Consider the following 15654-nt stretch of genomic DNA (forward strand, 5'->3'; position numbering starts at 1 on the left):
GGGGTACTATCATATTTTGCAGTTTACTTAGAGAATTCTAAAGAATCAGTTAAAAGACTAATCAAAAAAATTCACAACTTTAGCAAAGTTGAAAGATATAAAATCAATCCATATAAATCCATAACATTTCTTGATGTTATCAATTAGAATAAGAAATAAAAAGAAAAATTACATTCAAATCAACTTGCCAAGACACACACATAGGATTTATATGAATATGAATGTGTGGTATGGAAATGGTGAGGGGTCACCATTTAATAAAAAAGCTGGAGAGAGCTCTAGAGAAAAGCAAAGTTTATTGTACATTCTCCAGAGAAGGGCGTCCCACCCTTTGAGTAGACAATGGAAGAGAGGAAGCGCCTCCTGTGGGCAGGACAGCCTCTTTAATCCCTAACGCAAAACACCCCCTCCCACCACTGACCCTCATCCTCTTTGGCTGAGAGTCTTACATTCTAAAAGTGAGATCTGCCCATGAAATTGAACTTGACCAATAAGTACATAGTTGCCCATATTTGGCTGAAATAGGGAGATGATATCATGGGAGGAGAATGCAATTATGCTCTTGACTCCATGTTTAGTTAGAGTCCTTCAGGCCTACTCAAACTCTGAAGTAGATGAAGCCTTACTCGATTTTCACAACTGTCTTGAAAGATCTCACCTCATCTCATTCATGAATATTATAAACAAAACACTTTACACAGAAACATATATCTGAACAATTGGAGGAATATTAATTGTTCAGGGATAGACTGAGCCAATATAATGAAAATGACAATTTCACCTAAATTAATTTACTTGGTACAAAAAGAATGAAACTACCATAGGGCTACTTTTTATAGAGCTAAAGGAAAAAAAAATGCAAAATGCATATAGGAAACAGAAGATCAAGAATATCAAAGGAATCAAAAAAAATGAGAAGAAAGTGAATCTGGCAGTAAAAGAATTCAAAAAATGCTACAAAACTATCATCATCAAAGTAACTTGGTACTGAGTAAGAGATAAGGAAGTTGATCAATGAAGTCAATTATGTACACAATACACAGAAGCAATGAACACAGTAACCTATCATTTGAATTAATGTTAAGTACCACCACTTAAGCCTTCTATAGATTTGAACTACCAGCAATTAAACTTTCTGTGGGGAATGTTGGGAATCCAGGCTTATGATGTATGAGACAAGGCGCAGGTCTGGTAAAAAAATTTACTCATTCAATTCTCTGGTAAAGAAAGGAAAAGTTTATTTCGGATCACTAAGAGAAGTGGACAGAAGTGGACAGAAGCTCCAAAATGAGATTAGGAGCTCTACTAGTTGGCATACCCAGAGTACTTAGTTTTATGATCAGAGTTTAGGTCTTGGGGGCTTTTGAAACAATAGAGAAGTTTGGGCTTGAATTGGCTTCAGTAAAGTTATAGAAAGTTTAATTGCTGGTAGTTCAAATCTATAGAAGGCTTAAGTGGTGGTACTTAACATTAATTCAGTTCTTTTGAAAGTTAAGTAGTGGTACTTAATTTTAGTTCAGCTCTATAGAAAATTTGGTTAGTGTCTGCAGAACTCTATAGAAAGATTAATTAGTGGTACTTAACAGATGTGAGGGGGGGAGGGGTTAGTTTGTAGGGCGAGATAGGATTAAGGAATCTGGGTTCAAGGCCACTGACTTCTAGAAGAGAGAGATTTCCCATGTCAGGAAGAACTCTAGTAAGAAGCAAAGTATAAATCACACCATATTGCAAACTGAAAAGAAACATGGTTTAGACCATAAAGACATCATGGGAAAACTAAAGAAGCATGGAAGAAATTACCTATCTATTGTATGAATCAGGAAAGAATTCACAATTTAAAAAATGACAGGGTCACAGGTTTTTCAATGGACAATTTTGATTACATAAAATTAAAAGTTTTGCACAAAAATTTCATGAAACTAAAATTAACAAGGGAAGCAAGAAATTTTAAAAAAATCTTTGTGGCAATTTTCTTTGATGAAGATGTGAGAAACTGAATCAAATTTACAAAAATAATTTCCCAAATGAAAAATAATAAAATAATATCCAACCTATTAATAGCTATATGAAAAAAAATCTCAAAATCATTCATTTTAAAAAATCAAATCAAAACAATCATTTGGTACCTTTTCACACCATCAGATTGCTAAATTGACAAAATTTGCAATTTTCTCTTCCCCTCCCCTTCCCCTTCCCCTTTTCTTTGCCTTTTTTTCCTTCCCCCTGCTTTTTTGGACATGGATAATGCTGGAATTTGTTTTGCATTATATACATTTATGTTTTACAAATGTAAGTATTTATAATGGATTTTGTTTCTCTTACCTTCTTAATGGGTAGAGGAGTGGGAAGGAGGAAAGGATTCAGAACTGAACATAAAATTGAATTGAATATAAAAAAGAAATAGGTCTGTGCACAAAAGTTAACAGAAAAAAATCTCTTGTTCCTACTATTCCTGCTTGTTATTCCTTTCCTTTATATCAACTAAACTACTTGATAAAGCTATTATACTTAATATTTTCACTTCCTCTCTTTTCCAAATTCTATGTAGTATGCTTCAAATCACATCATTTGACTGAATCTGCTTCTTCAAAGCTGATCTCTTAGTTACCATGCTTCCTTACTTCTTTGCAGAATTTAATGTTGCTAATAATCTCTTCATGTATACTTTTTCTTCTTTGGGTTTTATATAACACCTCTCTCTTTTGTTTCTCCTCCCTATCTGAAGACTTCTCAATCATATTGATGAGGTATAACCAAATGTTGAGGTCTATACCTCAATAAAATTAGGATTAATTGAGGTCTAGTGGCAGGTTTGGGGTACAGGGAGTCAAATGGAGCTCCCCTGCAACCCCTTTGGATTTGGTGCAAGGATACAAAGTTAAATGAGTTCTAGTGATGGCAAGAGTCCCTTGTAAATGAATTTACAGGCCCTAAAATCTAGATTGATAAAAAGAGGTTTATTGTAGGCTTTGAAAGTAAGGTTAAAGTATGGTTAGTAAAAGGTATTAGATAGAGAAAGAAATACATCAAAAGTGGTGGGACAGAGAGTCTGTGATGCAAAAGCATGTTGCTGGCATGTTTCAATTCTCGGCCAAGAGATGATTCCAGCTTGGCTCTTTTATTTGCTTGAAGGAGCCTAAGGCAGTGCCAAATTCTTGACGTGCTTTTCAGGTAAGGAAGAAACTGTTTTGGGGAAACCTGAGCAGATAATAGGGGTTGGGAAAACCCAAGCCAGCTCAGATCCGGTGGGGGCTGGGAACAAGCCCAAGTTAGCTCAGATACGGATCTCTCCCCTTAGAATACAAAAGGGTAGTTTTGACTAGATTTTGTAAATCAAAGGTCAGTCCCAGAGGAAGTTGGAGATCAGAAAAGGAATCTTAAAGGGGGCTATACCTGCATGTCATATACATTAACTGGTATAGTTCCCCAAAGTTCTTTCTTCTCTTTGTATTATCTCATTTATTGAACTCAATTAATAAATCAACTCAACTAGTTGGCTTATTCTTTCTATTCAGATGATTCCCAAAATGATGTATCTCCAGCCCTAGTCTTGCTCTGGTGAACAATTCTACATTATTAGCTCTTAGTAGACGTTTTGAACTAGATATCTTATAGACACATCAAACTCAAAATATCCAAAGCAGACTCATTCTTTTCCCCAAAATACTCCTCTCTTCCCAATTTATCTATTAGTATCAAGAACATACCATGCTCTATCATTCAATTTTACAACCTCAGCTTTACAACATCCTCTACTCATTTTTCTCTTGCTCCATATATCTAATCATTTACTAAATCTAATATTTTCTACCTACTCATCTGTCCTATGTATCTTCTTGCTGTATACCATTTTATTGCCACAATTCATGTCTTCTCTGATAAGACTGAAAAGTCATCACCTCAAGACTCTTTCCACTCCAATCCATTTCCCACATAGCATATCTAAAAGTATAGTGTGACCATGTCATGCCTCATTTCAATAAACTTCTCTAGCTTCTTATTTAGAATCAAATACAAACTCTTCTGTTTGAATCTTAAAACTTCACAACTTGGCAACTTACTACTTTTATATTTATATCTTATGCTCTACTCCCCTACAAGCACTCTAAAATTCACCCACGCTGGCCTACTTGCTTTTCTTCAAACACAAGACACCATTTCCAATTTTCTTGTTTTTGTACTTATTGTTCTCCATATGTACATAATCTGTCCCTAACTTCCATTTCTTTAAAAATCTCATTTCAAGACAACTTTTATGTCACTTTCTACAGGAGGCTTTTCTAGCCCTCTTAGCTGCTGGACTTGTTCCTCTAAGGTAGCCTTCCATAAATTTTATATATGCATGTATATATACATTTATCTGTGTGCATGTATATATTGATATATCTCTATCCATCCATTCATCTCCCATACCAAATTAAGCTCCTGCAGTTTGGTGTCTGTTTTTGTCTGCTCCAAGCACTTATCACAGTGTCTGACCCCTAGGAAGAACTTTGTAACTGTTTGGTGATTTATTATTATTTTAGTCAGAATCATAGTTCATTATCATGCTTTTTAAATAGTTGAATAATTTATTAAGCTTGATAAGCACCTTGATAGGTCCTGAGAAAACACATGACAAAAAAATTAAATATGTAAAAAAAATAAATTTAAATGTACTCTTTGGGAAACTTCATTTTGGGTGAGATCCAGGTCTCTCTCATTGGGAGCAAAATGAACTTCCTCATATTCTCTAGTAGAACAAGCTAAGAATAGAGATATGAAGGATATGCTAGCTCCTCTTATGTCTTCCCAGGATCTATTACTTCAGCATCCTGAAGTGGGCTTGCCTTTTCCATTTTTCTTCTCTAAGCCAGAAGGCAGGAGTGCCTTAAAGCTACTACAGACTCTGAATTAACTCAAAGCTTAAAGAGAATTGAAGAGATATTCCTTTTTTTCATTCTTGTCAACAATCCCACCTCTCACACAGGGCAAAACACTGACCTTTTGAGAAGAAATGAGCTCCCATAGACCAAAACTTTTCAGTCTCTTTCAAAGATCAACTAACTGAAGCCAAGTCCAAATCAGTAAATATATGGTAAAAGCAGTAGTGATTTAAAATAATCATTGAAACTGGAAAAAAAATCACATTAATAGTACATGCAGTAGACAGAGCATTACTGGGAGACATTACTACAGTGACAACATACCTATGTATTTTTAAAAGTACATATATATTCATAAAATATAGCAATCAATCAAAAGCAGTAATCATGGCTTATAAATAAAATAAAGCTAGCTAAGCAACAATACTATCAATAGGCCTACATATAATAAAAACATAATTATTAATAAAAGCATATACACAAAACAACAGACATTGCAATTGCACGAACATTATACAAAACATAGTCAAATAATTATAAAAACATACTCAGACATGCAGAAGTTTACATGTGTAGCAGTAAAGATAGGCAATTTAATCACAGGTATTTTCTTACATCAATCTTTAGTATTATTCCCTTGAGAAATGTGCAACTAATAGCCCTTTGGCTAGGTTCCAATTCGTTCTCCACAATGGTTGGATAAGTTCACAAATCCATCAACTATGCATTAGTGTCCTATTCTTCCATAACATCTGTCTCTAACATCTGTCCTCATTCTTAAGGTCTACGTCTATTCCTGATATTAAGAACCTCTATGCTGTTTAACAACAAACATTAGACACTGCTCACATTAATCACAAATATTGTGCAATAGATAAATGTATAATATTTTAGAAACAATTGTCTATTGAATGAATATGCTGTACTTTATTATAATGAACCAATGAAATAAATAAACCATTGAATAAATTGATTTTAAAAAAGAAAAAAAATTGACTGTATAAAACATGAAAAGGGTGAATTTACCAACAATGGAAAGGACATTAAAACAATTATTAGGAATTATTTTGCCCAAATATATATGAATAAATGTGTTATAGATCGACAGATAGTGAAATACATGACTATTTACCAAAATATAAATCAATCAGATTATCAGAAGAAGAAATGGAATATTTAAATTGCCACATTTTAGAAAAATAAATTGAAAAAATCATCAATGAACTCCTTAGGAAAATATCTTCAGGACAAGATGGATTTACAAGTGAATTCTAGCAAACATTGAAAAAATAATACTATAAATACTATACAAACTATTTGCAAAAATAGGTTAAGAAATTCTACCAAATTCCCAAATATGGACCCAAATATGATGCTGACCCCTAAACTAGGAATTATAAAAAAACAAAACAAAACAAAGAAAATTTACAGAAATTTCTCTAATGAATATGGATACAAAAATTTAAATAACCCACTAGTAAGGATATTATAGCAATGTAGCATAAAAATCACAAGAACCAGGTGTAATTTAAACCAGTAATGGATACTGGTTCAATATTAAAAAAAAAGTTTTAGCATAACTGACCATATCAAAAACAACTAACAGAAAACAGATAATTATCTCAATAGATGCAGAAAAGGCTTTTGACAAAATATAGTAAACATTCTTACTAAAAACACTAGGGAACATACAATAAATGGAGCTCTCCTTAAAATGATAAGCAGTGTCTATATAAAACCATCATAATTGTAATTATTAGAATTATTAAACATTTTCCCAATAAGATCGAGAGTAAAGCAAAAATGCCCATTATCACCATATCATTCAATATTGTACTAGAAATGTTCGCTGTAGTAATTAGAGAAGAAATGAAATGGAAGAAATTAAAATAGGCAGTGAGGAAACAAAATTATCTTTTCTCTCTGCAGATGATATGATGGTAGATGGAGAATCCTAGAGAGCTAAATAAAAAAGAACTAGTTGAAATAATAAAAACTTTAACAAATTTTCAGGATAAAAAACAAAGCCTCATAAATCATTAATATTTCTATACATTGCCAACAAATTCCAGCAGCTGTACTGATAAGAAGCAAAATTTCATTTAAGATAATTGTAGACAACATAAGATACTTGAGAGCCAAGGCAAACTCAAGAATTATGTATAATATATATATATATATATATATATATATATATATATATATATATACATATATGTATATATGTACATATATATGTATATAATATGTATATGTCTATATCTCTCTCTATATATATATAATTACAAAGGAAAATAACAAATGTTGGAGGGAATGTGGAAAAATTGAGACTTTATGCATTATTGGCTTATCCAACCATTCTGGAGAACAGTTTGGAACTATGCTCATGTTCTATGAAATTGTATTCCCTTTGATCCTGCAAGACCACTACTATATCTGTATCCCAAAAAGTTAAAAATAAAAAAAGGGAGAGACTTAGTTGTAAAAAAATATTTATAGCAGTTATGTGTGTGTATGTGTGTGTGTGTGTGTGTGTGTGTGTGTGTGTGTGTGTGTGTGTGTGTGTATGTGTGTGTGCATCCACTGATGGAAAAGTTTCTGTTGCCAATTGTGCAACGAGTAACGGAGGGTTTCCTGAAGTTGTCATGAGAATAAAATAAGAGTGTGGTTGCACAGGGAAGGTCAATTTTCTTCAGAGTTTTTGATAGGATTGCTAATACAGGGTGAAAGGTTCCAGTCTAAGATTGTAGCTTGGGTACCAGAATATTCAAGGAGTTTTAAGTATCTCCAGCACATGTGTCTGTAATTTAAAAATGAATGGTTGCTGGACAGCAGAAGGTCCAAGTTTCTAAGGTAATGGAGCTCTGGAATGGAAAGATTTTGTAGATACAAACCACAATCATGAGATTCCCTGGCTGAACCACCTTTTGCACAGTCCCAGTATATGTGTGATGGTAGTAATTTACAAGACTAGGAAATAAAAGAGCTAGCAGACGATTCACAATCTTGGTAAATGCAGGGAATTTATCATAATGAGATGATAAAGCCAAGTTGACAGTAAAAAGACAGAAACCAAAGAAGGACACAAGGAACAAATACCATGGGTATCAGGAAACAACAGAATCTAGAAGGGGGTACATAACATCCCTGGATCATTTAGAAGGCTCATGTAAGAAGGATTAAGGCTATTGCAGCATCAGTGTCACATACTGGGCTATGTGACCTGAGAATCAGCCACTGGAAAAAAGCTGAGGATAGTAAGGTGGTTTCTTCAGTATGCAGAATATGTATAGTGAGGACATTTTCCAGTACAACTTCAAAAGTTTCTTTTACTAGGTCAGAAATAGCTACAACTGCTAAATCCCTAGGGGATCCTCTGGCAGCATAGTCAAGAGGTAGTACTCAACTGGGTAAAAATTGTCTATTTTTGTGAAAGTACCTCTATTACTTCCCTTCTTTTTCCACTACAAAGAGGTGGAAGGGGAGGTAATAACTGGGATATTCTAAGCCAGGGGAAATAATAACAGCAGATTTCAAATATTCAATAGCAATCTGGGATTTTACCATGTGCTGCAGGGAGTCAAGGGATGAATCTTGAAGAGATCATAAAGGGGCTCAGTTAGCAGGGAGAAAGAACAAATCCACAGTGTCAGCTGTAACTTAGGAAACAAGGGAATACTAAAAACAATATTTAAAAAGCTCTACACAGATCTATAACAGTAAAGTAGGAAGAGTAAGTCAATTAGAATGTTTCCTGGGACTGAAGAGTGTGTGGTAGGGAATAAGGTATAAGAAAACTGGAAAGATGGGAACGGGCATAGGTTATGAATGTCAAACAGAAGATTCTGTATTACATTCTATAGGCAATAAGGACCTATTAATGTTTACTGAATAAAGGGAATAGTATTTTAGAAAAATCATTTTGGTAGTAGGATGAAGGATGGTTGAGGCAGGCAGACTTGTCAGGCTGCTTTTATGATAATCCAAGTATAAAGTGGTAAAGGCTTGCATCAGGGTTGATACAGTATGTGAAGAACAGCCCCATTTGAAGGAAGTTCAAAGCTGAAATAAACAAACCTTGACAATAGATTAGATATTAACAATGAGAGATTGTGAAGAGTCAAGGATGACACCCATGTGGAAACCCTGAGGGACTAGGAAGATTGAGGTGCTCTCAATAGTAATAGTGAAATTCAGAAGGAGGTAGATTTTTTTGGGGGGGGGAGAATGGGGTAAGTAGTAAAAAAAAAATTCTATTTTGGATATTGTTAGAAAGTTGCTACAAAGATAAAAAGAACTCAAGAGTGTATGAAGTACATTTGTTTATTTACAGTTCTTGCAAGAAGTGGGCAATCCACCAAAGATAGGCCTGGATGGATCCACACTTACAAAATCATGAGCCTTTTATTTCTTATCCTAAATCATTGGCTGGAGATAATAGATTAGAACTCCCTTCCTCATTGAACCTATGTTCAAAACAGCAAAAAGAAACCTCCTTTGGAGAGGATAAATTAATACTAATTAACTCATTAAGCATGCCCACTCAGTGTTTTCTATTACCATTCATCCACTTTTTGTTTTTGGTTGATTTGTATCAGCTTATCAGCTCAATGGCTCAATATCTTGGTTTGTACAACTAACCAGATCAGATTGACTTGGCCTTTCTCTGAGTCTTTGTTCTTATATGGAAACACAATCCTATAGGTTGCTCAAAAAAATGTTGAGTTTAAGAAGTATACTGAACATCTAGTTCTAGACATCTGAAAAAGTTATAGTTAAAGATAAATAGTTATAGATACAAGACTGGAGCTTAGAAGGATTGAAGTATTTTTGAAAATCATAGGCATAACAAATGATTAAATCCAGGAAAACTGGTCACCAAGTGAAATATAATGGAAGGACAGAATACTTAGTTAAAGAATGTGACCTCAAGGAATTTAACTTTAATAGCACCATGCTAAACTAGATAAAACCATTGTCTCATCAATTCCACTCAGTACCTTGTAAGATTCCTTGTTTGAAGTTCAGAGTTCTGGCCTATAACAGTAAAGAAATAGATTTAGTCGATCTGTGAAATATTTTAGGTTCACAGGATAAAATAGTGAATAATTATAGCAATCTAGTGTTTGACAAACCCAAAGACCCCCGCTTTTGGAATAATGATTCACTCTGACAAAAATTACTGTGAAAATTGGAAATTACTATGGCAGAAACTAGACATTGATCCTCACCTAACCCCCTATACCAAGATAAGATCGAAATTTGTTCATGATTTAGACATAAAGAGTGATATTATAAGCAGTTAGAAGGATAGTTTACTTCTCAGATCTGTGGAGAAGGAGTTTGTGTGCAAGGAAGAACTGGAACTCATAATTGAATACAAAATAGATCATTTTGATTATATTAAGTTAAAAAGTTTTTGTACAGGAGCAGCTAGGTGGTACACTGGATAGAGCACCAACCCTGAAGTCAGAAGGACCTGAGTTCACATGTGACCTCAGACATAACACTTCCTAGCTATGTGATCCTAGTCAAGTTCCTTAACACCAATTGCCTCAGAAAAAAAAAAAAAAGTATAAACAAAACCAATGTAGACAAGATCAAAAGGGAAGTAAAAAAATTAGGAAAATATTTAAGGGTTGTGATAAAGGCTTCATTTCTAAAATATATAGAGAACTGACTCAAATTTATAAGAATTCAAGCCATTTTCCAATTGATAAATGATCAAAAGAATGAACAATTTTCAGATGAAGAAATTAAACCCATTTCTAATCATATGAAAAGGTGCTCTAAATCACTATTGATCAGAAAAATGTACATTAAGATAACTCTGAGACACTACTCCATACCTCTGAGATTAGCTAAGATGATAGGAAAAGATAATAGTGAATGTGAAAACTGGGACACTAATATATTGTTGGTGGAACTATGAATGGATCCAACCATTCTAGAGAGCAATTTGGAACTATGCCCAAAGAAACAAAGTCCCCCCTGCAAAAAAAAAACCCACAACAATGGATGCCTTTTGATTCTGTAGTGTTTCTAATGTGCTTATATCCCAAAGAGATCTTAAAGGAAGGAAAGGGACCCACATATGCAAAAATATTTGTGGCAGCCCTTTTCATAGTGACAAGAAATTGGAAACAGAGTGCATGCCCATCAGTTGGAGAATGGCTGAATAAGTTATGGCACATGAATGTTATGAAACATTAATTTTGTATAAGAAATGATCAGGAGGATAATTTTAGAGAGGCCTGGAGAGACTTACATAAACTGATGCAAAGTGAAATGAACAGAAACAGATCATTATACATGGCAACATCAATATTATACAACAATCAATTCTGAATGTGACTCTTTCCCACTCTTGCCAGCTCCAATGATCATGTGATGAAGAGAGCCATGTACACCCAAAGAGAGGACTGTAGGAACTGAGTATGATTCACAACATAGCATTTTCATCTTTTAGTTGTTCTTTGCTTGCATTTTATTTTCTTTCTTATTTATTTTTCTTGTTTGATTTGATTTTTCTTGTGCAACAAGAGAATTGTATAAATATGTTTACACATATTGGACTTAATATATATATATACATATTTTAATATATATTTAATATATGTACATATATATTTAATATATATTATTTAATTAATATATTATATATATCAAATATATAAAATGTGCATTTTATATATTTAATATGGGTTGCTAGCTATCTAGTGAAGGGGATTGGGAAAAGAATGGGAAAATCTGAAATACAAGGCTATGCAAGGGTCAATGTTGAAAAATTAGCTGTACATATGTTTTCAAAATAAAAATCTTTTTTAAAAATAAAAATAAAAAATCACACAGAAAAGGAAAAGACAAGCAAGCCAACAACAACAAAAGTGAAAGTATTATGCTGTCCCCTTTTTAAAAATTTTATATATATATATATATATATTTATAATATTATCCCTTATATTCATTTTTCCAAATTATCCCCCCCCTCCCTCTATTCCCTCTCCCGATGACAGGCAATCCCATACATTTTACATGTGTTACAATATAACCTAGATACAATACATGTGTGTGAATATCATTTTCTTGTTGCACAATAAGCATTAGATTCTGAAGGTACTTGTAACCTGGGCAGACAGATATTAGTGCTAACAATTTACATTCACTTCCCAGTGTTTCTTCTCTGGGTGTAGCTACCTCTGTCCATCATTGATCAACTGGAAGTGAGTTGGCTTTTCTTTATGTTGAAGATTTCCACTTCCATCAGAATACATCCTCATACAGTATTGTTGTTGAAGTGTATAGTGATCTTCTGGTTCTGCTCATTTCACTCAGCATCAGTTGATGTAAGTCTCTCCAGGCCTTTCTGTATTCCTCCTGCTGCTCATTTCTTACAGAGAAATAATATTCCATAACCTTCATATACCACAATTTACCCAACCATTCTCCAACTGATGGACATCCATTCATCTTCCAGTTTCTAGCTACAACAAAAAGAGCTGCCACAAACATTTTGGCACATATATGTCTCTTTCCCCTTCTCAGTATTTCTTTGGGATATAAGCCCAGTAGTAGCACTGCTGGGTCAAAGGGTATGCACAGTTTGATAACTTTTTGGGCATAGTTGCAAATTGCTCTCCAGAATGGCTGGATTCTTTCGCAACTCCACCAACAATGCATTAGTGTCCCAGTTTCCCCACATCCCCTCCAACATTCATCATTATTTGTTCCTGTCATCTTAGCCAATCTGACAAGTGTGTAGTGGTATCTCAGAGTTGTCTTAATTTGCATTTCTCTGATCAGTAGTGATTTGGAACACTCTTTCATGTGAGTGAATATAGTTTCAATTTCTTCATCTGAGAATTGTCTGTTCATATCCTTTGACCATTTATCAATTGGAGAATGGTTCGGTTTCTTATAAATTAGGGTCAGTTCTCTATATATTTTGGAAATGAGACCTTTGTCAGAACCTTTGTTTTTAAAAATATTTTCCAAATTTGTTACTTCCCTTCTAATCTTGTTTGCATTAGTATTATTTGTACAGAAACTTTTTAGTTTGATGTAATCAAAATCTTCTATTTTGTGATCAATAATGATCTCTAGTTCTCCTCTGGTCATAAATTCCTTCCTCCTCCACAAGTCTGAGAGGTAGACTATCCTCTGTTCCTCTAATCTATTTATTATCTCCCTCTTTATGCCTAAATCATGGACCCATTTTGATCTTATCTTGGTATATGGTGTTAAGTGTGGATCCATATCTAATTTCTGCCATATTAATTTCCAGTTTTCCCAACAGTTTTTTCCAAATAATGAATTTTTATCCCTAATGTTGGTATCTTTGGGTTTGTCAAAGATTAGATTGCTATAGATGTACCCTTTTTTGTCCTTTGTATCTAATCTGTTCCACTGATCTACCGGTCTATTTCTTAGCCAATACCAAATGGTTTTGGTGACTGCTGCTATAGCTTTAGATCAGGTACACTTAGACCACCTTCCTCTGAGTTTTTTTTCATTAGTTCCCTTGCAATTCTCGACCTTTTATTCTTCCATATGAATTTTGTTGTTATTTTTTCTAGGTCATTAAAATAGTTTCTTGGGAGTCTGATTGGTATAGCACTAAATAAATAGATTAGTTTGGGGAGTATTGTCATCTTTATTATATTCGCTCGGCCTATCCAAGAGTACTGAATGTCTTTCCAATTATTTAAATCTGATTTTATTTTTGTGGCAAGTGTTTTGTAATTTTTCTCATATAATTCCTGACTTTTCTTTGGTAGATGGATTCCCAAATACTTTATACTCTCAACATTTGTTTGGAATGGAATTTCTCTTTGTATCTCTTGCTGTTGCATTTTGTTAGTGATATATAAAAATGCTGAGGATTTATGTGGATTTATTTTGTATCCTGCCACTTTGCTGAAATTTTGAATTATTTCTAGTAGCTTTTTAGCAGAGTCTTTGGGGTTCTCTAAGTATACCATCATGTCATCTGCAAAAAGTGATAGTTTGATTTTCTCATTTCCTACTCTAATTCCTTGAATCTCTTTCTCAGCTCTTATTGCCAAGGCTAGCGTTTCTAGTAATATATTGAATAGTAATGGTGATAGTGGGCAACCTTGTTTCACTCCTGATCTTACTGGGAAAGGTTGTAGTTTATTTCTATTGCATATTATGCTTACTGACGGTCTTAAATATATGCTCCTGATTATTCTAAGGAATAGTCCATTTATTCCTATACTCTCAAGAGTTTTTAGTAGGAATGGATGTTGGATTTTGTCAAATGCTTTTTCTGCATCTATTGAGATGATCATATGGTTCTTATTAATTTGATTATTAATATGGTCAATTATATTAACAGTTTTCCTAATATTAAACCAGCCCTGCATTCCTGGAATAAATCCTACTTGATCATAGTGCATTATCCTGGAGATGATTTTCTGAAGTCTTTTTGCTAATATCTTATTTAAGATTTTAGCATCAATATTCATTAAGGAGATTGGTCTATAATTTTCTTTCTCAGTTTTCGATCTACCTGGTTTAGGTATCAGTACCATGTCTGTGTCATAAAAGGAGTTTGGTAGGACTCCTTCATCCCCTATTTTTTCAAATAATTTATATAACATTGGGGCTAATTGTTCTTTAAATGTTTGGTAGAATTCACATGTAAATCCATTTGGCCCTGGGGATTTTTTCCTGGGGAGTTGATTAATAGCTTGTTCTATTTCTTTTTCTGAAATGGGACTATTTAAGCAATTTATCTCCTCCTCTGTTAATTTAGGGAGCCTATATTTTTGGAGGAAGTCATCCATTTCACTGGAGTTATAAAATTTATTGGCATAAAGTTGGGCAAAGTAACTCCTTATTATTTCTCTAATTTCCTCTTCATTGGTGGAAAGATCCCCCTTTTCATTTGTAAGACTAACAATTTGATTTTCCTCTTTCTTTTTTCTGATCAAATTTACCAAAGGTTTATCTATTTTATTGGCTTTTTCATAAAACCAACTCTTGGTTTTATTTATTAATTCAATAGTTTTTTTACTTTCAATATTATTGATTTCTCCTTTTAATTTTTGTATTTCAAGTTTAATTTTTGGTTGGGGGTTTATAATTTGGTCTTTTTCTAGCCTTTTAAGTTGTAAGCCCAATTCGTTAATCTTCTCTTTCTCTATTTTCTTCAAATAAGCCTCTAAAGATATAAAATTTCCCCTTATTACTGCTTTAGCTGCATCCCAAAGATTTTGGTATGATGTCTCATCATTGTCATTATCTTGGGTGAAATTGTTAATTGTTTCTATAATTTGCTCTTTCACCCAGTCATTCTTTAAGATGAGATTATTCAGTTTCCAATTACTTTTTGGAATATTTACCCCTAACTTTTTACTGAATGTAGCTTTTATTGCATTGTGATCTGAGAAGAAGGCATTTATTATTTCTGCCTTCCTACATTTAATTTTGAGATCTTTATATCCTAATATATGGTCTATTTTTGTGTAGGATCCATGAACTGCTGAGAAGAAAGTATATTCCTTTTTATTGCCATTCAGTTTTCTCCAAAGGTCTATCATACCTAGTTTTTCTAATGTTCTATTTACTTTTTTAATTTCTTTCTTGTTTGTTTTGTGGTTTGATTTGTCTAAATCTGAGAGTGCAAGGTTGAGATCTCCCACTATTATAGTTTTACTGTCTATTTCTTCTTGCAGTTCTCTTAACTTTTCCTTTAGAAAGTTAGATGCTATACCACTTGGTGCATATGTGTTTAGTATTGATATGGTTTCATTATTTATGCTAC

General features: G+C 33.4%; 1 protein-coding gene across 7 annotated transcripts in view; it reads left to right on the plus strand.

Annotated features, from left to right (window-relative positions):
• The window catches only part of MDGA2 (MAM domain containing glycosylphosphatidylinositol anchor 2), a 795736-nt gene that overhangs the window by 480186 nt on the left and 299896 nt on the right, over nt 1–15654 (plus strand). The window lies entirely within an intron of this gene.

This window comes from Sminthopsis crassicaudata, chromosome 2 (assembly GCF_048593235.1).
Source record: "Sminthopsis crassicaudata isolate SCR6 chromosome 2, ASM4859323v1, whole genome shotgun sequence".
Classification (NCBI taxonomy): Eukaryota; Metazoa; Chordata; class Mammalia; order Dasyuromorphia; family Dasyuridae; genus Sminthopsis; species Sminthopsis crassicaudata.